The following is a 25562-nucleotide window of genomic DNA, read 5'->3' as shown; positions in this document are numbered from 1 at the left end:
CTGGGAGGAGAAGGTTGCGGTGAGCTGAGAGCATGCCATTGCACTCCAGCCTGGGCAAAAAGAGCAAAACTGCGTCTCAGAAAGAGAGAGACAGAGAGAGAGAGAGAGAGAGGAAGAAAGAAAGAAAAGAAAGTGGAGGATTTATAATACTTGATTTCAGAGTGTATTATGAAATGAAATGACCATAATCATATTTTGGCATTATGTTTTGGTTTAAAGGCAAACAAATAGATCAATGGTACACACCAGAGAGTTAAAAAATAGAGGCATACATGTATGATCAATTGATTTTCAACAAAAATGAGAAAGTAATTTAGGAGACAAATAAGAGTCATTTTAATAAATGATGTTAGCAAAAAAAAAAATTCAATTCTTACACTCTATATGAGTATGCATGTATTAATTCAAATTTAACTGTATTTTAAATATAAAGTTAAAATTATAAAACTCGTAGAAAACAAATAAGAGAATATTTTCATGATATAGGGTAAGAAAATATATATAAAAAGATAAATATGAAAAGGCATTAAAATTCATTAAGGAGCAGATGAAAGCAATTAAAACCAGAATGAGGTGACACTACCACTCCCTTCCCCATGGTAAAAAGTAAAAATACAGACAAGGGTAAATATTGGGAACAAATGCAAGAAAACTTGTATACTTGGGAAAACTGTCACTACTAAAGATGTACACATGCACACTTTTGTGCTAACAGTTCCAACAGACCTGGGTACATTTGTGTACCAAACAAGATGCTCTAAAATATTAATTGCCATATCATTTGTAGTAGTTGGACACTGGTCACCAATGAAAAGACAGTAAAAAAAAAAAAAAAAAGTTACCTAATGCTCAACAACAGTGGAATAAAGTATGATATATTCACACTATGAAATCACCTACACTCTTTTTTCCCTATATATGTTTCACACATGTGTTTGGAAACACAATGAATGGAAAAAAGAGCATGGGAGGCAGATCTAGAGTTGTGGCAAGGAAAACAGACTGAATCTGGGTTTCAGGTTTACCATTATATGACAGAGACGTGTCTATACATTTTTACCAGGTAAATAAAGATTATAACATTTCTGTCACACATGGAAATGTTGGGAATGATAAAGGAAAAAAGTATAAAAATACAAGGTATTAATGAAAAATTTTTAAAAATTCTAAATTGACTTTATTAATAGGCATTTTGAGACCTTGAGCTAATCACGTAATATAATAGTCCATGGGATTACCCATGGAGAAGGTGTTTCTAGCATACTCTTAAAGTAATTGATTCTCAAACTTCAAAGTCAACATTATTTCTCTGCTCAACAGGGCCAGTCTTGAGGAAATAGGTACAGATTTCTCACATGTTCTCCCATATAATCTCCTTCTACCACTCACAATTACCTCTTTTTCATCTTTTTCTAATTTCCAGAAATTAGAAATCCAAGTGATAATAACTAATATCTTTTGATAATAGCTAATGCTAAAAACTAACACACTGAGAATTTGTTATGTGTTGGGAGAAATTATCCTGTCTTAGTTTATTTAATTTTCACGACAACCTTATCAGGCAAATACAGCTGTTTTCCCACTTCTTTGCTGAGAAAACTGAGACCCAGGCAGATGAAGTAACATGTCCAAAATTACTCAGCTAGTAAGGGTGTTGATATTTGTTCTTGTATTAGAAGATAATAAGGAAAAATTACAGAAATTTCCAAATTAACTTTATTGTATTATTAGATATTTCCTGAATCGAGGTTTAGGAAGTAAATATCTTCTGTGCATCTCCAAAATAGTGGAAAGAAATGCAATGACTGAAATTTTGGTCAAAGAGAAAAAAGTAAATATGTTAAGGAGGCAACTCTACTTTTAATGAAGAAAAACATATTTTACCAAGTAGACAGATGGGTTATGATATAGAATATTCAGTTTGGAAAGATGAGATGAGACAACCACTATATAAGTAGATGTGCAGAGCAAATATGAAAGCAAATTCATCATACTATATTTCATAGACCTAAACGTTGGTGCTAAATTACTCTCAGTAGTTTTCAACTTATGCTTCATGGAACCTCAGGTCTACTCAGCAGTGTATTAAAGGCTTAAGGGACTATCAAGAACTCAAGTGATGGCTCAAGGCTTAGGACTCCTTTAGCCAGAGTACAGCAATATGGCTTTATAAATTGTTTGGAAAAAATGGTTTTATGGGCGTGTGGGGGGAAGTATTGGGAACTTCCACTAACATAGATAATGAAACGATAATTGCTCTGCTTCATCATTATATTACTTTGGTATGGCTCAACATTTAAAACTTAATATGTAATTATTTTAACTGAAATCAAAATGTAAATCATTATTTCAATTTATCTGTGTAGATTCAACTTCCTTGCTTTTTAAACAGATATCTGGGTTTTATGTGATATAGAAGAAACATGTTCTATACATAACCTTTGGTAGAGGAAAGGGAACAGCTAGCCTTGCATTTGCATTCTCATGCATCTTTTACTAGGATAACTGCAATAATATTGAGTAAGTAATACAAGTGCCACATTTTATTAGCACAACGAAGCCCATCGCAAAGCATGGCAGAAATCGTTTGTACACACATAGAGTACGATAGACATATTCTAAGATTAACTCCCTAAATAAGGCTCTCCCACACACTTAACATCACTTTATCAACTTTTGTAATGAATTATTTTAACAACCTGTCTCCAAATCTCTCTTGAAGTTATTATTATTGCTTAATTTTAAAACACTGTGTCTTTTCTTTCAATATTGGCATGGAAATAAAGAAGAACAGAAATTAAAATATTTTTGTTAGTCATTCAGTAAAGTTTTTAAAATATTTATGCCAAGCAACAAGCTAGACATAGTACCTGGTTTCATATAAATGCATTTCCAATAATAGAGAAAATCACGTAAACAAATAATTAAAGCTTTATTTGATGCCATGGTTATGTGAGATGTTGTGGCAACACAGAAGGAGGAGTAAGTCTTTGGACCAACACTTATTTTTGGACTTGACTGTTTATTTAAACACATATCATGACGATAAGTGACATTTTCTTAAATGTAATACATTTCTAAAACTTTTTATGCCTATAATATCAATGTAGACACAATATATATAGCAATATCATATATGTACAGTTTATAGAATTTACACAAAGGGAGTATAACTATTCACTTAGAACCCAAATAAAGTTTGCCACCACTCTAGAAGCTTTCTTTTTTTCCTTCCAGTTTCTATCATCCCCTACGTACTTTGCTCCCTCCAAGAAAATTCACTAGGTTGATTTAGAACAGTTTTGCTTGTGTTCACGCATTATAAAGATAGGATCATATAGTAAGTTCACCTCTGTGTCTGGCTTTCATTGTTTAATACTGTGAGTTTTTTTATTGTTACATAAATTTGAGGGCTATAAAAATGTGTGTGTGTATGTATGTGTGTGTGTGCATATGTTTACTGTATATGTTTGAGAAGTGATAGCTAGAAACCTTAGATGTCTACTGAAGCTATATCAATAACCAGGGGCTAAAAACTTGTTTGTAGTGTTACAAGGTGAGTTGATGAATCTGAGATCATAGAGTAGAGCCAAAGGAAACTAATAATATGTAAAATCTTTCTGATATTAAATTCAGCATTATTCAAAAAAATCAAAGAAAAATATAGTAAATATATCATCATCTCTTTCTGACACGGTTTGAAGAAAACCTGACGGAATAAAACACATAGTCAATGCAGAATTTGACAGATATATATAATAATGTCATAATTTTAATTAAACATTTTCATTCATTTCTCCTTGCTAAAAATATATGAGCAAAAAGTCTTTTTATTTTTCTAGACTCAGAATGAGCAGCAAATGAAGAAGGAAAAAGGAAAAGTGGCTTAATATTACATAACTTATCTTTCTTAGTCAATAAACCTACTAATATATACCCTAAAAACAGAAAACATTGTGACTCAAATATTTTCTTTCATGAGTAATACAATTGTGATCAAATAGGTCATTGTGGTGGTAGAAAATATGCATGTCAAGGAAGACTTACCTTCGACTTCCTTGCTTTTTAAACAGATACCTGTATTTTATGTGATATAGAAAAAATATGTCCTCTACATAGCCTTTGGTAGAGGAAAGGGAATGAAAATTTTTTTATTAAATAATAATAAATAATAATTTTATTATATGGTGAATAAAAATACATTTCTTATAGTATCTTTTCAATTTTGTATAGGGTTACTTGGGAGCACGGGAGAACTTGCAAAGCTTTTGGAGACGTATAACATCAAATGTTCAGTTAAAACCAATGTATGCTTGTGATATTGTGGGCTACTGAAAATTTTAATTCATGTTATGTAACTGGATTTAAGTCACATAATCACAGGTGAGAGTTGTTATTCAGCTGAGATGAAAGATGGAGTTCTGATTCAGTCTGGTTGCCATTTTTAAGACTTCTCTATAATAGATTATTTTCACAGTGAGAATACACCTAGCCAAGCTGAAGAATCTGAAGTAGGTGGGGTTTATTTTTTCCCCCCCTTTTTTTTTAGTTACCACAAGAGAGGATGATCCTGACAAGTAATGAAATAGCATTTGCTAAAGAATAAATCAGGTATCTGATAAAAAAAAATCTAGTGTGAAAAATTTATTCAATTTTTCTTCTCAATCTAATTTTTAGTTAGTAAACTGCTCACAGTGAGAAATTACAGATGAAATATCAGTAATTTCCTTCAAGAAAGTCAGTTGTGACATGGGGCACACCTGCTCACATTCCTTCTACCTCACCCAGAGTTCTTATCTGGGGCACTGTCTTTTTTACATTTGTTTCATAGACATTGTTTTGTATTTATTTAATGTTTTATTCATTCAGTGCTAGTGGACTTTGTGCTCCACTAGTAATATATCTTTTTAATTCTAATAACTCTATGATTGATTATTTTCAAAATGTATTGGATTTTTGGTACAATTCACCGGTTCCTGCCTCTATTATTGAATTATGAGATTTATATAGTATAAGTCTTTATCTTACTCATCTACCCCAGTGTTTAGATGAATGCCTAAAATTTATTGTGTTCAACATGGTTGTTGACAAAATTAATGATTTAAATATTTTTATATTGTATTAGTTATTCATATATTGTATTGGATAAGCATAAGGCTCTTTTTTCAAATTAAACTCAGCTTACTAGTCTAGCTTCCTATGACACGTTATAGCAACTTTTTATCTACAAGTTTGAATTTTTTTATCTACAATTTGAACTTTATTTCCATACTTTTTTATTGTACAAGTTGAACTTTTTTATTGCCACACATAAGTTTTAATAGCATGCATCAATGAATAGCTCATAGGTAAATCAGTCATTTGATCTTGGGTTAGTAACTTTAGTGGCTTTTTGAGTTTTAACTAAAAGGGAAAAATGAGAAATTTTATTAACTGGGGATAAATAGAATTATGTTTATGATAGCACTGTGTACATGTAGGGTGCTTCTGAAAAGGAAAACAGAGAACATCAGCTCATCTGACTGAATTACTTACCCAATGTGTAATTTTGGACATTAATTTATCTCCATAAAGTTAGAATGAATTTAAATAAGAGACATATCCATCAATGTGGCAGATTAGATTAGTGACCTTCAAACATTTTGATCACTCTTCCAGAAAGTAATTTTAAATAACTATGAACCCCTTTGCACATTATTGTTACTATCTACTTTTTATGTTTTGCTTAAGTTGAAGTTTCTGCAAATAATGTAATTTTCAAAACTGAGTGTACACACTCATTTCTATGAGTATTGATATTGCTAAATGAAATTATATCACTTTTAAATATGTATTTTAAAAACTACAAATACCATAGCAATTTGATATCCCTCATAATTCATTAAAATACATTATGTCTTTAATCTCTTTTTTAACATTTAAAAATTTTAAATGCTGGCTTTTTCTATAAGAATTCATAATTTTTCTACTTCTCCACAGAAAATTACTGTAATATATTGCTATAACATATTTTATGTTTGAAAGCATTTTATAATTAATATACTATACTGCAATAAATATGTCTTTAAATTTACATTTATTTGTAATATACATATAAATATAAATTTATGTTAAAATGTCTTGGAACCATAATATTCAAAGAAATAAAATTGTTCTAGATTAAATTGTAATTGAAATTATTTCTAATTTACAGTTTTTTAAAAATATAAATATGACATTTGAAAATTACCTTAAGTAAAATGCTACTGTAAAATGCATCTCTTACTAGGATGGATGAGGCAGCTGAATATTTTCACAATTATTGTATGCATATGTTGGTGGGCATTTCAAAATAAGGCTAATTTTAGCAGAAATTTTGCTCTGTGTGTGTATGTTTATAAATAGAGTCATTGAGAGAAATCATGTTCACAAAAAGTAGCATAGGAAAATAAAGGACGCTTTTACAGCCATGTTGTTTAATTCCTTGACTGTTTTCCAGATTTCATGCCAAAGTCACATTGTGACTTGCCATCAAACATTTTTCATCAATTAATAAATCAGTTAGGTTCCTCTCCAATTTTGTCAAACCAAGCAAAAATTAGAAAGCATCTGCCTTCCTGAACGACGTTACCCTATTTTTAGAGTCATTGACTTTAGTGCCTTTCAGTTTTCTTGCTAGTAGTGTGACCAGTTCTCTGTATGAAAATCTCCCTTTGTTGAGTGTTTCTTCTTTTTTGGCTTGACTATAGTTGATAGACTCAATTGTCTCGTTCACTAGTTTTTCAGTCAATAGGAGGTAAGGAGCAAGAGAGAAGCCAAGGTATTTCTCATTCTCCCAGGATCAGGTGGTATGAGCAACAGGTGCATCTCCTTAATGGCACTGCCTCCAGATAGAGAGACCCACAGTGATTCCACCTGAGCAATCATGGCCCTGGGCTGTGCCAAAACCACCTTTTCCCTTTGTTAATCCAGCCTAGGGTTTGTAGCACAACTTCCTGCTATAGCAAATTTTCCTGTTACCTCGCTATTTTCTGTTTCACTTCTCATTACATCTATTACCTCTGTAAGCAATCCCTTTTACTTTTTGCTTCTTTGATTAGATTATAGATTTTGCTTCTTTGAGCAGAGTTTGCATTCTTGGTAGGAATTGACTGATTCGGTTTCTTCGTAATAAATAAATCTGTTACCCTATATCATGCTTGGAACAAGCCCAGAGGAACATTATCAGGTAATCGCTCATATAATCATATCAAAAAGAATAAAATCACAAAAGGATTTCAGAACTTTAAATACGAATGTTGAGAGAGTCAAGTTTTTATGGAATTAATATAGGTAAAACCTACACAGATTTGTTTTGTCACTGCTATTATGACTAATTTTTATCTAAAGCCTAATATATTTGGGGAAATTATTCTATGACAGTTGATTCAAGTTCTTCTTCTTTTACATAAAAATATAAAATATTTTCACTGTATTACCCAATTTTAATTTTATGTTTTTAAATTATCCCATATTATTAATTATAATAAAGATAGCTTTAAAAAATTTGTACATATAAGACTACAAAAGCTGTTTATTGTTTTGGATTTTTATTATTTATATAGTTATGTGAAGAGGTCTTTCCTTTTTAACTTTCAGGGTTCTGAAATGTGATGTTTAAAATCATGTTACCTTTAAATAACTTAATGAACTTATGCAATGTATACACAGTATAAATTCGGTATGAAACCTGTGATGCTAAGGTATGGTCAAGACCAAGACTTCATGAATATTCTGGCCTGCTTTGATTAAATGTGACCTTTTTCAACACCAAATTCAAAGATATCCCAATTAGTATGATATTTCTTGTGAATCTGTGTTAATTTAATGACAAATAAAAAGAATAAAAAGGAAAATGCATGTCACAGCTCTACAAAGTGAAAATGTAATTCATTTCTGATTATAGGTTTTTAAAAATTTTTCTTCTTATTTTTCCACTTATAATTCTATCTTCAAGTATATGGTCTGTCATATTAATAAATTGAAACTATTTTTAAATATGTAAATTTTAAAATAAGTTGATGGGAGTTTTAAGAGATACTATTATATATCTATGTGATATTCAAATTAGTCACATGAAGATTGTTTCATAAAATTACACTTATTTAATATTGCATGTAGTGGTATAGGCTGAATCCTCTCCTAAAAGATGTTGACATTCTAAGCCCTAGCACCTATGAATGCGACCTTAGTTAGAAAAAGGGTCTTTTCAGATAATCAAGTTAAGACTAGTTGGTTAGGGTAGCCCCTAATCCAATATGATTGTGTCCTTTAAAAAATGGAAAATTTGGATAGAGGGGAAGGCACACAAACAGAGAAAATGCTATGTGAACATGAAGGCAGAGATGAGAGCAAACCTCTACAAGCCAAGAAACGTTCAAGATTATCAGCAAACTTCCAGAAATAGGAGACAGGCATGGAACAGATTATTTCTCATAGCTATTAGGAGACAACCCCGCCAACACCTTGATTCTGGACTTTGAGCCTCCAAAATTATAAGAAAATAAATGTCTGTTGTTGAAGCTACTCGGTTTCTGATGCTTTGCTATGGTAGCCCTTAAAAACTACTACATATAGTAAAGTTATGCTTGTTACATCATCTATTTTTTATCATATCTCTCTACTTCACCTTGACTTCCATGTACATTTCTATCTCAATCTGCATCTAATATGTATTAATTTCTACAACTCTATCTTCCCCAAATGTGTATAATTAAAGAAGGATTTCTTGAGGAACCAAAATCCTTTAAATTGAAACAAATGAATATAAACTAATGGAGACATCATGATTACTTACTATGCACTTAGAATTTTAATTTTCTGGGATCCACATTGTGTTTTACTAATTCAGTGTGTTTTTGCTTGAATATATTCTTCCTGCATTGACTTCCTAGCTTGAAAGAGATAATGAACTCCTTATGCACTTAGTTTATTACCAGAAAGTATTTTTTAAGGCACTCACAAAAGTTATGCACCTTTTTTGATACAGTCATTTTAGGAGTAATATAAATATTAAGGGTACGTAGGCATATTGACATACTTGCATTTTAATGTAGTTATTTTCCAACCCCAAGTAAATTTCTGGGTAAATAGTTTAAAAATATATATAAAATTTAATTTTTTAATGTGTATATTAATTGTCCTTATAAAGAGAGACACTAGAAAGTATTCACTGACTCAAGCTTTTATAATTTTTTGTATTTTATTTTATTTTATTTTGTTTTGTTTTATTGTCTGAGATGGAGTCTTGCTCTGTTGCCCAGGCTGGAGTGCAGCGTCTCCGCTCACTGCAACCTCCGCCTACCAGACTCGACCAATTCTCATGCCTCGGCCTCTCAAGTAGCTGGGATTACAGGCCTGCACCAACAAGTCCAGCTACTTTTTGTATTTTTAGTAGAGATAGAATTTTGGAGTTTCACCATGTTGGCTAGGCAGGTGTCAAACTCCTGGCCTCAAGTGATCCGCCCACCTCGGCCTCTCAAAATGCTAGGATAATAGGCTTGAACCACCGCGCCCAGCCCAAGCTTTTATAATTTTATAATTGAAAAGTTTTAAGACCATCTAGTGCAGTTTCTTGGAGTTACTTTACTCACATACCTAGCATCTATAATACTATTCCAGTACTGGCTAAGTTCACTTTTCCCGGACTTAAATAGATGCCCCTGCCCTTCTTTTTCCACAGTACTTAGTCGTTAGCTGTAAATGCTTTTGTAATTGTTGGTCCTTGCACTACAACTTGAGACTGGGGCCATGTCTATCTTGTTCATCTTTTTATCTAGTCTCCAGTACAGTGCCTCCTACATTGCTTGAATGGAAGAAAAAATAAATACGTGAATGGATACACATATAGTAGGAGAAGTAACAGCGCAATGGAAAAATGAGAACTTCAGTGTCAGATCTAGATTCAAGTCCTCCATCTGCCACATATTTGATGAGCAGGTTATGTAACACCTCTGAGAGGACATGTCTTCAGCTATCAAATGGACATATTAATTCTCACCTCACAGATTGTTGAATGGCCTAAAAGGATTATATATATACACACACACACATACATACACACATACATATATGTTATATATACACACATATATGTCATATATTTACATATACATGTATGTATATACATACATACACATATGTTATATATAAATATATAACATATATGTGTATATTATATATATAAAATACCCATATATTTATTATGCCCATATAATCCCAGCTACACAAGTTATTCAATAATAGTTACTATAATTATTGTAAGATTATAGCATTATGATAAACTCATGGAGGAGTCAAAAATTTATTGCTTTGTGTACTTTCTTGTTATCCATAGTATGCTGCAAATAATATAAAAATTAAATTTAGAGATAATGATTGATAAAATATAAAATATATGTTCTACTTTACCCAAGAGCATCCAGTCCAATGACAAGTTTTGAGCAAAAGGAGTCCTGACATTTTTGTGAAGTCTTGGGTAAAAATACCTACAACAATAAGAACGTCATCACCCTGAGGAGGATTTTTATAATGAGAATTTTTATACTGTTTGGAGGATCTGATACCTACAATTATAATATTACAATAAAATCTTACCTAGAACAATTAAAATCCATATGGCCCCCAAGAAATACAAAACAATTTCATACTGTCCTTTGCATAAATTAATATGTGATGATTTTTGCAGGTGTATGTCTCCCTTGTTTTTTTTGTTTAAGACGGAATCTTGCTCTGTCTCCCAGGCTGGAGTGCGGTGGTGCCATGTCGGCTCACTACAACCTTAGCTTCCCAGGTTCAAGCAATTCTCCTACCTTAACCTCCTGAGTAGCTGGGATTACAGGCACCCATCACCATGTCCGGCTAATTTTTGTATTTTTAAGTAGAGATGGGGGTTTCACCATGTTGACCAGGCTGGTCTTCAATTTCTGACCTCAAGTGATCCACCCGCTTCGGCCTCCCAAGTGGTGGGATTATAGGCATGAGCCACTTTACCCAGCCTATGTCTCCATTTCTACGGTTTTTCTTTCTGAAACAAAACAAAACAACTACAGATACTGACCAGCTCTTTTATGAGATTAGCCTAATTTTCATTCCAAAACTTAACAAGGAAGTACAGAAAAAGGATTTTTACAGATCAATTTTACTGATAAACATAGAGACAAAGATCTTAAAGAAATTTTGGCAACCTAAATCTAATAATATTTAATGAGGATAATGCCTTATAACCAAATTAATTTTACGTAAGAAATGCAAGATTTGTTAAACATTAGATATCAGTTAACGTACTTTATCACATTGAGGAAATAAAAGACAAATCACACAATCACACAAGTAAATGCAAAAAAAGCATTTAATGAAAAAACAACATTTATTCGTAACAATTCTATGCTAAATAGTATAGAAATTAATTTACTTAATCTAGAAAAGGGAAAGTACAGGAAAACTACAGCATCTATGGATAAATGGATAAAGGAATGTAACACACAACACACACACACGCAGAGAATATTATTCAGCCTTAGAAAAGGGAAATTCTGTCATTCGTAACAATGTGGATCAGCATAAGATATTATGCTAAGTGAAATAAACCAAGCACAAAAAGACATGCTAAATAATCTCACTTATATATAGAATCTTAAATAGTCAAATTCATAGAAATAGTACAATGGTGTTTGCAAGAAGTGGGGGGCAGTGTTAAAGGAAATGAGATGTTGGTCAAAGGGTACAGTTGTATTTGTGCAGAATTAAGTTCTGGAAATCTAATGTACAGCGTGGTGACATTAATGATAGTATATTAGTGTGGTGGTTAATAATACTATATTGTATACTTGAAATTGTTCAGAGAATAGATCTTTTTAAAAAAAGATTCATTTTATTTTAAGTTCTAGGAAACAAGTGCAGGATGTGCAGGTAGATCTTAAATGTTCTCAACACACCAAAAAAATCCAACCAAACAACAACAACAAAATAATTGATGAAACCCCATCTCTACTAATAATACAAAAATTAGCCAGGCCCATGTGGTGGCAGGCACCTGTAATCCCAGCTACTCAGCAGACTGAGGCAAGAGGATTGCTTCAACCCTGGAGGCGGAGATTGCAGTGAGCCCTGCAGGCTTCTCAGAAAGAAATTTAGAACAAAGAAGTCAGAGTTCAGCCCTCAGTTTCCCATTATCTGAGGTCTACATGCCAGCAGGCAGCAATTTTTGTTTGGTAGGAGTCCAGGTTTCTGAAAAACTATTCAGGGACACATGTTAGGATGCTATCTTTAGTTTCTATTGAGAACCAAACATTTTGTGGCTCTAATTTCCTTGGATATTATTTTAAGGTATTATCTTCTTGTTTATCAGGTTGCTGATTTACTTCTCATGGCTAGCTAGTTGCCTGAAAATTCTGTTGGAGGAACTCAAGGTTTTCCTTTAATTCCATGCTTTGAGGCAGAGAGGTAACTGGCAGGTCCCTAAGAGGGGTCACTGTGCCATCTCATAAATAGCCTATATTTTTATTCTTTTTATATTTCTTTTAATTTACTTCAATTTTATTCTGAAGTCTCTAACTTAAAATGTGTCTCTATTTTGCTATTATTACTAAGTTTGCATTTTTAGAATTATTACTATTTTGTATTCTTAGAATTATTTATCTTACCTTTTCATTTATACTGCCCAGAATTTTTTGGATTATTTTATTTTTTCTACTTCCTTGTACATTTTTTTATTTCATATTTACATATATATATAATTTTAGATTTGGGGTGCATGTGCAGAATTGTTACATTGATATAATGCTTAATAAATATATTTGTATATTTTAAGTTTTCTTCTTAATTATCTCTGGAATTCTACAATGCACAACTTACCAAAGCATAAGGGGTCAATCAGTGTAATACACTTATAAATAATACAATAGTTTTAGAGCTCATCATATTCTTGGAAAACAATCCTTAAGAAGCAACCATTTTCTCTTGTGTAGTTTATATCTTCTGGTGTCTGTTGTTGCTGTTGAGAATATTGTCTAATAGTCTTTATTTTTTACATTTTTTTCTTTTGGCTACTTTGAAATACTTTTCTTTATGTTTGCTTTGCTGGAGCTTTTATTTGTGGAAATATTTTTATTTACTTTGTTTCAAATATATTCTGCTTTTGATGTCTGCAAATTCAAGTGTTTTGTCCTTTCCAAATAATCCTCATCTACTATCTTTTCAAATATTTCTTTTTTTTTTTTTTTTTTTTGAGACAGAGTCTCGCTCTGTCACCCAGGCTTCAGCGCAGTGGCGCGATCTCGGCTCACTGCAAGCTCCGCCTTGCCAGTTCACGCCTTTCTCCTGCCTCAGCCCCTACGGGCACCCGCTACCACGCCCTGCTAATCTTTTGTGTTTTTAGTAGAGACGGGGTTTCACCGCCTTAGCCAGAATGGTCTCGATCTCATGGCCTCGTGATCCGCCCGCCTTGGCCTCCCAAAGTGCTGGGAGGTGTGAGTCACTGCGCCCGGCCTATTTTTTTCAAATATTTCAAGCCTCCATTTTCTCTATTTTTTTTTCCTTTGGGAGTTACACCTGGATTTACAGTCACACTTCACTTTTTATCCTCAATATCTCTTCTTCATTTTTTTCTCTGCATAAAAGAGAAAATGGGAAAAGGACATATTTTGTGCTATTTTCAGTGTAATATCTTCAAATCTAACTTCTAGTTCACAAATACCTCTTTCAGTTCAATCTGTCTATTGTTAAAACTTTCTAAAGGATTAATTATTGTTATTATTATTTACTTATTTTTATAGATTCAGGGGCTACATGTGCAGGTTTGTTACATGGATATGTTGTGTAATGGTGAGGTTGGGGCTTCCAGTGTGTCCCTCACCCAAAAAGTAAACATTGTATCTTATAGGTAAATTTTTAACCTTCACCTTCCTTCAAAACTCTCCCTTTTTGAAGTGCCCTGTGTCTTTATTTCACTCTGTATGTGCTTGTATACCTATTGTTTAGCTCTAACTTGTAAGTGTTAACAGGAAGTATTTGATTTTCTGTTTCTGACTTATTTCACTTAGAATAATGGCCTCCAGTTCCATCCATGTTGGGACAAAAGACATGATTTAATCTTTTTATGGTTGTGTAGTAATACATGGTGTATACATACCACATTTTCTTTATCCAGTCCACCACTGATTGATACATAGATTGATTCCATGACTTTGCTATTGTGAATAGCAATGAGATAAACATACATATAGTGCAGGTGTCTTTTTTACGTAACAATTTATTTTCCTTTGGGTAGTTACCATTAGTGCAATTGCTGAGTTAAATGGTAATTCTATCTTTATTTCTTTGAGAAATTTCCATACTGTTTTTCATAGATGTTGTACTAATTTACATTCCCACTAAGTGTATAAATATTTTTTCCTCCACATTGTTACCAACAACATCTGTTGATTTTTTTTTTCCTTGCTTTTTAGTAACACCCATTCTAACTTGGTGTGAGATAGTATCTCATTAAGGTTTAAATTTGCATTTCTCTTATGACTACTAATGTCGAGCATTTGTTCATGTTTGTTGGCTCCTTGTATGTCTTCTTTAGAGAAATGTCTAGTCATATCCTTCACCTACTTTTTCTTGGGGTTATTTGTTTTTTGTATGTATGTTGAATTGTTTGAGTTCCTTGTAGACTGTGGATATTAGTCCTTTTTTGGATGCATAGTTTGCAAATATTTTCTCCCATTCCTCAGGTTGTCTGTTCACTCTGTTAATTATTTCTTTTGCTGTGCAGATGCTTTCAAGTTTAATTAAGTCCCATTTGTCTATTTTTGTTTTTGTTGCCTCTGCTTTTTAGGTCTTAGTCATAAATTCTGTGCCTAGGGCAGAGTCCAGAAGAGTTATGTCTCAGCTTTTCTCAAGTATTTTTTATAGTTTTGGGTGTTACATGTAAGTATTTAATCCTTCTTGCATTAATCTTTGCATATGATGAGAGACAGGGGTCCAGCTTCATTCTTCTGCATATGGTTATCCAATTTTCCCAGCACCATTTATTGAAGACAGTACCCTTTTCCTACTGTATGTTTTTGTCAACTTTGTAAAAAATCAGTTGGCTATAGATATGCAGCTTTATTTCCAGGTTCTCTAGTCTGCTCCATTGATCTATGTGTCTGTTTCTGTACCAGTACCATGTTATTTTTGTTACTATAGCCTTGTAGCATAATTTGAAATTGGGTAATGTGACACTTCCAGCTTTGTTCTTCTTGCTTAGGACTGCTTTGCCTATTCAGGTTCTTTTTGGTTCCACAAGAATTTCAGAATTTTTTTTCCTGAGTTTGTGAAAAATGATGTTGGTAATTAAATAGAAGTTTCATTGAATCTGTATCTGCTTAGAGTGATATGGTCATTTTAACTATATTGATTATTTTCATCTATGAACATGGGATATTTTTCCATTTGATTGTGTCATCTATAATTTCTTTTATTACTACTGTAGGTCTACTTTTAGAAATTTTTCACCTTCTTGGTTCTATGGATTCTTTTTTATATTTTTGTGATTATTTAAATTAAATTGAGTTCTTCATTTGGTTTACAACTTGAACATTATGTATAGAACGTATAGAAATGCTACTAATTTTTGTACTTTGATTTTTGTATGCTGGAACTTTACTAAAGTCATTTCTCAATTCTAGGAGTCTTTTGGAAGAGTCTTTAGGGTTTTCTATGTATAAAATATCATGTCACCAGCAAATAGAAATAATTTGGTTTCCTTTTTTTTTTTTCCTCCAATTTAGAGGCTTTTATTTATTTTTCTTGCCTGATTGCTCTGGCTAGGACTTCTAGTACTATGTTAAACAGGAGTGGCAAAAGTGGATATCCTTGTCTTTTTCCAGTACTTTTCATCTTTCCCCATTAAGTATGATATTACTTTGAGTTTGTTGCATATGGCTTTTATTATTTTGATGTATGTTCCTTCAATGCCTAATTTGATGAAGGTTTTCTTTTTATCATAAAGGGATGTTGGATTTTATCAAATGCTTTCTGCATCTATTGAGATGATCTATGATTGTTGGTTTTAATTGTGTTTATGTGGTGAATCACATCTATTGATTTGGATATGTCGCATCCCTGAAAGACAACCCACTTGACTGTGATGTATTAACTTTTTGATGTGCTGTTAAATTCAGTTTGCTAATATTTTATTGAGAACTTTTGCTACTATGTTCATCAATGATATTAGCGTGTAGATTATTTTTGTTGTTGTCTTCTTGCCCAATTTTGGTATCAGGGTGATACTTGTTTCATAGAATGAGTTAGGGAGGAATCCCTATTCCTTGATTTTTTTGGAATAATTTTTAGTAAGATAGGTACCAGCTCTTCTTTGTGTAATACATCTGGTAAAATTGGGCTGTGAATCTGTCTGGTCCTGGGTTTTTATTTATTAGGAGATTATTAATTACTGATTCTATTTCATTACTTATCATTGGTCTGTTCAGGGTTTCTATTTCTTCCTGGCTCAATATTAGGAGGTTGTGTGTTTCCAGGAATTTATCCATTTCCTCTAGATTTTCTAGTTTGTGTGTATAGAGATTCTCATTGTAGTCTCTGATTATCTTTTTTATTTCTGTGATACCAGTTGTCATTTCTGATTGTGGTTTTTTTAATCTTCCTTCTTTTTTTCTTGGTTGGTCTAGTTTGCATTCTATCAATTTTATTTATCTTTTCAAAAAACTAACGTCATTTTATTGATCTTTTGTATCATTTTTTTTTTTTTTTTTTTTTTTTGGTCCCAATCTCATTTAGTTCTGCTCTGATCTCTGTTACTTCTTTTCTTCTGGTAGTTTTGCGTTTGTTCTTGTTTTTAGTTCCTTGAAGTGTGGCGTTAGGTTGTTAACTTGAGAACTTTATATCCTTTTGATGTAGGCATTTAGTGATATAAGCTTTCCTCTTAGCACTGCTTTTGCTGTACCTCAGAGGTTTTGATATGTTGTGTGTATTTTCATTTACTTAAAAAAAAATTTGAATCTCGGCCTTCATTTCATTATTTAACAAAAGACTACTGAGGAACAAGTGATTTAGTTTCCATATATTTGTATAGTTTTGAGAGTTACTCTTGGTATTGATTTCTAATTTGATTCCACTGTGCTCCAAAAAGATACTTGATATGATTTCTAGTTTTTTTTTTAAATTTATTGAGACTTGCTTCACAACTAAGCATATGGTCTATCTTGGAGAATATTTCATGCATAGATGACAAAAACGTATATTCTACATTTGCTGGGTAGAATGTTCTGTTAATGTCTACTAGGTCCATTTGATCTACAGTCCTGTTTAAATTCAGTTTCTTTTGATTTTTCTGTCTTAATTATCTGTCTAGTGCTGTTGGTGACATGTTGAAGTCCCCTAATTTTATATACTGCTATCTGCTACAGAGGTTTTGATTTATCATTTATATTTTCTTAATTCAAAAAGAGTTGTTTCTTTTCCAGAACTTCCTGTTCATTTTCAGTATGTGTTTTAGGTAAAATCTTATTAATTTGAACTTTTTTTCACATATTTTAAAAAATTCCTTCTGTGATCATTTGAATTCAAAGTCCTTATGCACCTATGTCTGTGTTTCTTCTGACTTGTCCATGGTGGCTTGGGGATCTTTGACAATCATCTCAATCTGTGACATTACTCTTGGCCCTAATTGTGAATAATTTTCTTCAGAGAAAATTAGCATTTATATTTGCCAAGATACAAGAGATACTGCCAAGCTGGGAATAACTTAGCTCCAAACGGTGCAGATTCAATATGAATGACTCTGGTTAATTGAAGTCTTCATATACACTGGTCCCAGATTTAGTCTTCAAACTTGCACACATTTAAGCATTTATTTTCAGGGAAGTGTTCCTGCTTTAGTTGATGTATTAATCATTCCTCTCACTTCTTATTTCAGCTCATGGCATTTTATTTTATTGTTCTTTTGGGAGCAGGATGGAGCATCCTTGGAAACACAGTGACTCCTTTGCGAGCCAGAAATATTGAAAATATGTTTTATCCATAATATAGTAGTTCTGTAGCAGGAGGTTTTTTTAGAGTATCTTGCCCAATACACTGCTGAAAGTAAAATTCTGTTTACTATGCATTTTTGACATACTTGATTTTAGCATTATTATTGAATAGTTTCAAACTAATACCTTATTTACAATATTTAAATTTAAATGCCCTCTAAAAATAAATTTTAAATATTTCAAATAGAAAAACTGTCAGTTGGCTAGGTGCGGTGGCTCATGCCTCTAATGCCAGCACTTTGGGAGGCTGAAGCAGGCAGTTCACAAGGTCAGGAGTTTGAGACCAGCCTCACCAACATGGTGAAACCCTGTCTCTACTAGAAATAAAAAAATTAGCCTGGGGTGGCAGAGCACACCTATAATCCCAGCTACTCAGGAGGCTGAGGCAGGAGAAGCTCTTGAACTCGGGAGGCAGAGGTTGCAGTGAGCCGAGATGGTGCCACTGAACTTCAGACTGGGCAACAGAGCGAGACTCTGTCCCAAAACAAAGCAGAACAAAACAAAACAACAACAAAACTGTCAGCTAGGCAATGCTAACAAGAGACACATTTTATAGACATTCAAATGGACGCATTTTATAGACATTCAATAGGTAACAGAGGAAAATTAAAATTTTACCTGTAGGTGTAAAATGTTGTTAATATTTTAGAAACATATAGACATGTCACCTTTATTCTATTTAAAGGTGTCTCCTTTAAACTAATTGAATGCCTCTTGTATTAAAAATTGTTTAGCAACCAACTTTTTTTTTTTCTTTTTTAGTCACATACTCAGCAAATGAGATCCTGTCATTTGCAACAATATGAATGAAACTGGAGATTATTATGTTAAGTGAAATAAGCCAGGCACAGAAAGATAACATCACATGTTCTCACTTATTCATGGAATCTAGAACTCATGAACATAAAGAGTAGAAGTATGATTACTAGAGGCTGGGAAGGGTAACGGGTTTGGCGTGGGAGGTGAGGATGGCTAATGGGTACAAAAAAACAGAAAAAAATAAGACATACAAATTGATAGCACAATAGGTTGACTATAGTCAATAATAACTTAATTGTATTTTTTAAAAATAAATAGTGCAATTAGATTGTTTGTAACATGAAAGATAAATAATTGATGGGATGGATACCTCATTTTCCTTGATATGCTTATTTAACATTGCATTGTCTCTGTCAAAACATCTCACATACCCAATAAATATATACAACTATTATGTAACCACAACATTTTTTGAAATAATTTAAAAAAAATTTTTAACTAAAATAAATAAAATCAATCTCGGGATGCATAGAAACTCTGTAGTTTATTTTTGTGGTAAACAACCATAGGAATCTTGCTAAAAAATTTGTACTAGTTTTTAATAGTATATTTGGAAAACATATATGATCTGTAAATATATATTTATATATTTGAAAATGCCAATTGTAAAATATATAATAGAGACTTCTAAGTGACCATAAAGCAAATGATGCCTTTAGCAAGTATAACTTGCTTTCTTTAGTATACATTTAAAGTGATGAAGAGATTTAAATGAGTTTTAAAATTCCTGTTACATAGCAAATTTATTGTCTATAGTTAAGGACTTTTAAGTTGACTCTCTGGCAAAAAAAAAAAAAAAAAAAAAAAAGACAAGCATGGCTTAGTAAAAGGATGATGACTCGTCACAGAATTTCACTGGAATTTACTCTGAACATTCCAGATTCCAAAAGTATTTGGCAATTTTCATTAAGTTAACAAAGGGACAGAGCAGTGTGGAACAAATTTAAAATACAATTCAACAGTATTGAGAGCAAAAGTTACCCTGGTTTTAGATTTAGATGATTTTTAATGCCTTATATCTGTAGAGAACTGTATAGTATTTAATCAATTTTACAAATGTTAACTCACAGACTTAACTCTTCAGGCTGTTTTCAAAATGTGTTTATAAAGTCATTGAGGGGTTAGTGACCAAGGAGGACCACTTTAGTTGTTCCATGTTCTCCTTTTTCATTGTTTGTTTCTACCTTTCTTGTCTGCCTTCCATTTCTCCCTCTTTCCTTTACCTTTCTTGAGTATTTATGTCTTCAGTTATTCACTGAACATGCAATGTGTGTAAGTAGCTTCATTCAATGTGAAGAAGTAAAGCTATGTCCCCTAGGTAATAAAGTATTATGAACTACTGGATAAAACATTGAGAAACATAAGAGGTAAAGTAAGAGTAAAGACCAGCATATACTGTTATGGGAATAGTCAAATATTAATAAATGCAGTGGTGACATCGTCCAAGTATAAACGGTTAGAAAACATATGTGCTTAGGTATAACCCATTTAATATATTAACTTGTTTAAAACATAACCTCATTACATGAAAAGGAGTCTAGAAAGAAACAGATCACAATGGGCTAAATTATCAGTCAAAAACTTTTTTTTTAAAGAGAGCATACTTATACTTTAGGTAAGTATACCATGTAAACATAAAAAAGGTAAGGTGGGCCTTCCAAGTGAGAGAAGCAGTGCAAGAAATATAATCACAAAGTTAGAAATGAGAAGACATGTTTAGATGATAATGAATGTATTTACCTAGCTATAAAGCAATGCTGTATTTATTTCTTTGTTTAATAAATTCTGTGAAAGAGAAGGCTAAAAATACACATTGGGGCAACATTCTTGGAGAACCTTGATTACCCACTGATAGAAGTTTGAAACCATTCTGGATGCTCAAATTAATTGATTTGACCAAGTATTTACTGTGAGCATCGTTATGCCACAGAATGATGAATCTCTTTCTATGCAACGTTCTCCAACTTGTAGTCTGACAATCATCTTTCTTTAAGAAACTTTTCTTGGTTGATTTTAAAACCATATCCATTTTCTTCTTATCACAAAAACGTTAAATCTATGAAGATTTCACCTAAAAAATATGCTTTAGTAATGTAACTGTTTCTTTAACTGGAGGAAAATTGCAGATTTTAAAAACTGAAATTCACATGACAGGGCTGTATCCAACCTGGTTTTCTGCCCTCGGAGCCGTAAGGGAGGCCTGTAGGGACGGAAAGGGTGTGATCCCTTTCTTCTTGTTTATAAGGGTTATGGCTGACACTCCTATAACAAAAGACAGGGTAACAAGAGAAAAGCATAATACATTTAATCATAGTTTTGTGTGACATGAAAGCCATTGGAAATGAAAACCCAAAAGCACACAGGAAGATGTCTAATTTCATACTTAGGTTTGATGAAGCAGGAACAATCAGGTACAAATGAATAAAAAGGGTATGATCTAATAGTAATAGATTGAGAGGCAAAACCCAACCAGGGCTGTTTATTCAGGTTCCTCTTGGCCTTTCTGTGCAGTCTTTCTTTCTTTCTTCCAGGTCTGGGGCAGGGATCTGTCTAGAATAGGGGTATTATGACCTACAATCAAAGAAGGTAGGTCATAGAATTTCTTTATGGCCAGTTCTTACACAAAAATATGTCAGAAAGTCATAATACTATGTTCAGGTTTTATGGCTGGCTTTGGGGAAAGAGAGTTTTTATTTCTATGACCTGCCTTAAGAAAGAGAGCTCTGAGTTTCTATGGCCTGCCTCTGGGAGAATGAGAGGTGAGTGACAGGAGAGCAGGAGAAGGGCCGAGAGAAACTTTGCTTCTGATGCTGCTTTTGAGGTCTTCTCGATGTAGTGTTGTATTCTGAGCCTCAAAAGCTCCAACAGGTAAAGTGAGTAATTATTTATAGAATAGGTCTGGGAAAGGGGTAAATATACTTATAAAATGTTTCCTTTGAACATAGAACTAATTTTAATGGGAATTATACCGGGAAAGAATTGAGGTTTACCCTGACATTTATTTCTCATTACTTAATACCAAATGCCCAAAGCACTTTTGTTTTTATAGGAAATTTATACTTATCCAAGCTCATTTTGCATCAACATGTCTTAAACTTTACTAGTCTTTATAAATAAATCTAAATCTAAGAGCTTTTATTTCCCACCGCAGAAGAGGCAAAACTTTGCCTCTCTTTTCTTAGGGTCTCTGGTTGTGCCTGAGACTTAACTTGGCATAAGGCAGATTAACACTAGGAAAACATACACACATTTATTTAATATGGGTTTGTGTGACAAGTGTGCCCTCATAAGAAAATGATCACTGAAAGAACTGATACAACTTAAATGCTTTTATACTAAGTTAAACCAAGAAAGGCAGTTGTGGAAAAGTGCTGAGACCAGCTCGGTCAGGAGACTCTAACCCAGCAGTACTAGAGGAATTAAAGACACACACACAGAAATATAGAGGTGTAAAGTGGGAAATCAGGGGTCTCACAGCCTTCAGAGCTGAGAGCCCTGAACAGAGATTTACCCACATATTTGTTAACAGCAAACCAGTCATTAGCATTGTTTCTATAGACATTAAATTAACTAAAAGTATCCCTTATGGTAAATGAAGGGATGGGCCGAATTAAAGGAATAGGTTGGGCTAATTAACTGCAGCAGGAACATGCCTTTAAGGCACAGATCCCTCATGTTATTGTTTGTGGCTTAAGAACGCCTTTAAGCGGTTTTCTGCCCTGGGCGGGCCAGGTATTCCTTGTCCTCTTTCCCGTAAACCCACAACCTTCCAGCGCAGGCGTTAAGGCCATTACGAACATGTGGCAGCGCTGCAGAGATTTTGTTTATGGCCAGTCTTGGGGCCAGTTTATGGCCAGATTTCGGGGGGCTTGCTCCCAACAGAAAAGTAAGTAAAATATGTAAGTAAAATTTGCCAGAGTGGCGTATTTTGGGGTGGTGTGTTCTAAACTCCTTCACCACCTGAAGCAGAAGTCTCCTTCAGCAAAAGCCTTCTTCAGAAAATATTGGTGTTCATTTCCATGGGTCTTTCAATATGTTCACAAATTATCACCTTGCAGTGAGTGAAGACATCCCATGGTCTTTGAATTTAGATTTAAAAATCACTATTTTTTTTCCTCCTTATTCTACCTGCGCGCCCCCCCCCCGCCCCGCCCACCCCCAGCAGCTCAGTGGAGTTGAATCTGTTATTGGTCTGAAGTGTTGTCACCCCACACCAATGATAAAGCTCAGTGAACTTGCCATTGTAATTCACAAAAAAATATAGAGATTTGCTGCCGCCACAAATCTACTGCTAACCAAGGCATTGCTTTTACTGAAAGTCTCTGCTCTGGTTTGGATATGGTTTGTTTGGCCCTTCCAAGTTTCATGTTGATATTTGATCCCCAGTGTTGGGGTTAGGGCCTATTGGGAGGTGTTTGGGTCCTGGAGGCAGATCCCTCATGAATGGTTTGGCACCATTCTCATGGAAGTGAGTTGGTTCTCACTGTTAGTTCCCATGCAATCTGGTTGTTAAATAAACAAATACATAAAACCTGGCATCTTCCCCTCCTCTCTTCCTTTCTCTCTCACCATGTGATATTCACATGCCATCTCTTCTTCACATCATTCCATGAGTGGAAATAGCGAGTCCCTAGCCAGAAGCAGATGCTGGCACCACACTTCTTGAACAGCCTGCAGAACCGTGAGCCAAATAAGCCTTTAAAAAAAAGTTACCCAGCATCAGGTATTCCCTTATAGCAACACAAACAGACTAAGACAGTTCCCAAAACATATGAGGGTTGCTAACATTGAGTGAAAGAAAAGTATAAAAAATTATCTCTTCGATTCTCAATATTTAAAAGTTGAACAGAAAACTCAAGAAAATATTTTGTCGATGCTACTCATTCCCAGTAACATTGAGTGTTATGAAAGTCAAGGAAAGAGAGTGTTTTAAAGTGGGACTGGTAAATAGTGCCAATACTAAAGACAATGAAGTAACTTAAGTTGCGTGAAGTATCTGTTGAATTTAATCACATATAGTTCAAGAATCAAATTGGAAAGAACAGATTTTGGGTGTGCAGAGGGTAAAACTATGTTATCTTGGGTTAATGACATGTTAGAGGGTAAAAACATGGAGTAGTAGCTAACTATAGTCAAGGTACAGGCATAAGAAAAGGTTGGAGTTTAGAAAGCTGGGATGCTATAGGAGAGGACTCAATAGATTTTAAAATGGTATAGAATCAGAATCAGTTTAGGGAGGAAAGAAAGGATAGGATTATGGGACTAAGAATGTGGGAGAAGTCAGAAGGCTGCAGATCTTGAAGTTGCAGAATACTTGTAATGGAGATAACTAAGTAAGGTAGCCATAAGAATTTGGACTGCATTGAGAAAGTGGGCAACTGAATTTCTTATTTCAGAGAAACAGCAATTTTGAGTGACGTGAAAGGCTATGGGGAAGCAATTGGAGCAAGCAGCCAAAGGAGAGTAAGAATGAAGCTCATGGAGAGAATGAGATCAGAGAATTAAAAGAGTGAGTTTTTGTATAAATAATTCTAGTGGACTTTGAATTCACTTAGGATTAGGATGACTATACATATGTCAGTTTAGCTATGAAGTTTTTAGCCATTAACACTCACATGAGTTTTGTATTTTTTACTTTCTTCTCCAATTCCCATTAAGCAGACGTTAGGCTGCTTGATGGTGTCCCACTGGTCTATTGCACTCAGTTCATTTTTCTCATTTTTTTTTTCCACTTTGCAGACAGGAAAATATCAGTTATCCTATCCTCATGTTCCTGATTTTGTCTTCTGCCTGCCAAATCTGCTATTGATTCTTCCAGCAAATTTTTTTTATTGTAATTTATTATACTTTCTGGTTCCAGGAGTTCTGTTCAGTTCTTTTTAAATTTTTATATCTTTGCTGATATTATTTTATTTATACATTGTTTTTCTGATTTCCTTTAGTTCTTTTGCCATGTTTTCCTTTAGCTTTTTGAACGTATGTAATAGAGTTGTTTTAAAGTGTCTGTCTTACATTTCTAAAGTCTGAACATTTTTAGGGCTGATTTGTGTCAAATGTAAATGGGTCATGCTTTCCTACTTCTTTGTGTGCTTCATAATTTTTTGCTGAGAACTGAACATTTGAATATTATAATGTGGCAACTCTGGAAATAAGATTTTTTAATTTCTAAAGCCTATGGTAGTCCATTTGTCTAGTGACTTTTCCCAATTATAGTTGCAGAAACTGTATTCCTTGTGACGTGTGGTCACTAAAGTCTCTCTTTCTTAGTTTGTGCTCAGCTAGTAGTTTGACAGAAGTTTCCTTAAATGCCAGAATCCCAGTCTTTACCAGTAACTCTGTGCCGGGGCCTTCCTTCAATATTTAGCTAGACTTTTACTGAGACTAGATATTAGCCAGAGGTGAAAACTTAGAGTCTTTTGAGGTCTTTTCTCACTATGTATCTTGGCCTAGCCAAATTAGTGGTTTTAAAAATTTTCCTGTAAACCTAGGTGTTTGTGAATGCCCTAATTTCCCAAAGAAACTCTCTCCCTAGCCTTTTCTCCTAGGCCTTAGTTCATCTGTTGTGTGTCTCAACCATAATCTTTTGCCCCAGCCATCTGATGCTTTTCTGGCCAGACTGAGTTCCAAGATAGGCAAAAAAGGGAAAAGTGCCTTGAGTCCTTCAGGCAGTTCTCAGCCAGATTAGAACAAACCTATATACTTATT

This window comes from Macaca nemestrina, chromosome 4 (genome assembly GCF_043159975.1).
Source record: "Macaca nemestrina isolate mMacNem1 chromosome 4, mMacNem.hap1, whole genome shotgun sequence".
Taxonomy (NCBI): Eukaryota; Metazoa; Chordata; class Mammalia; order Primates; family Cercopithecidae; genus Macaca; species Macaca nemestrina.
This window is presented reverse-complemented; position numbering follows the sequence as displayed.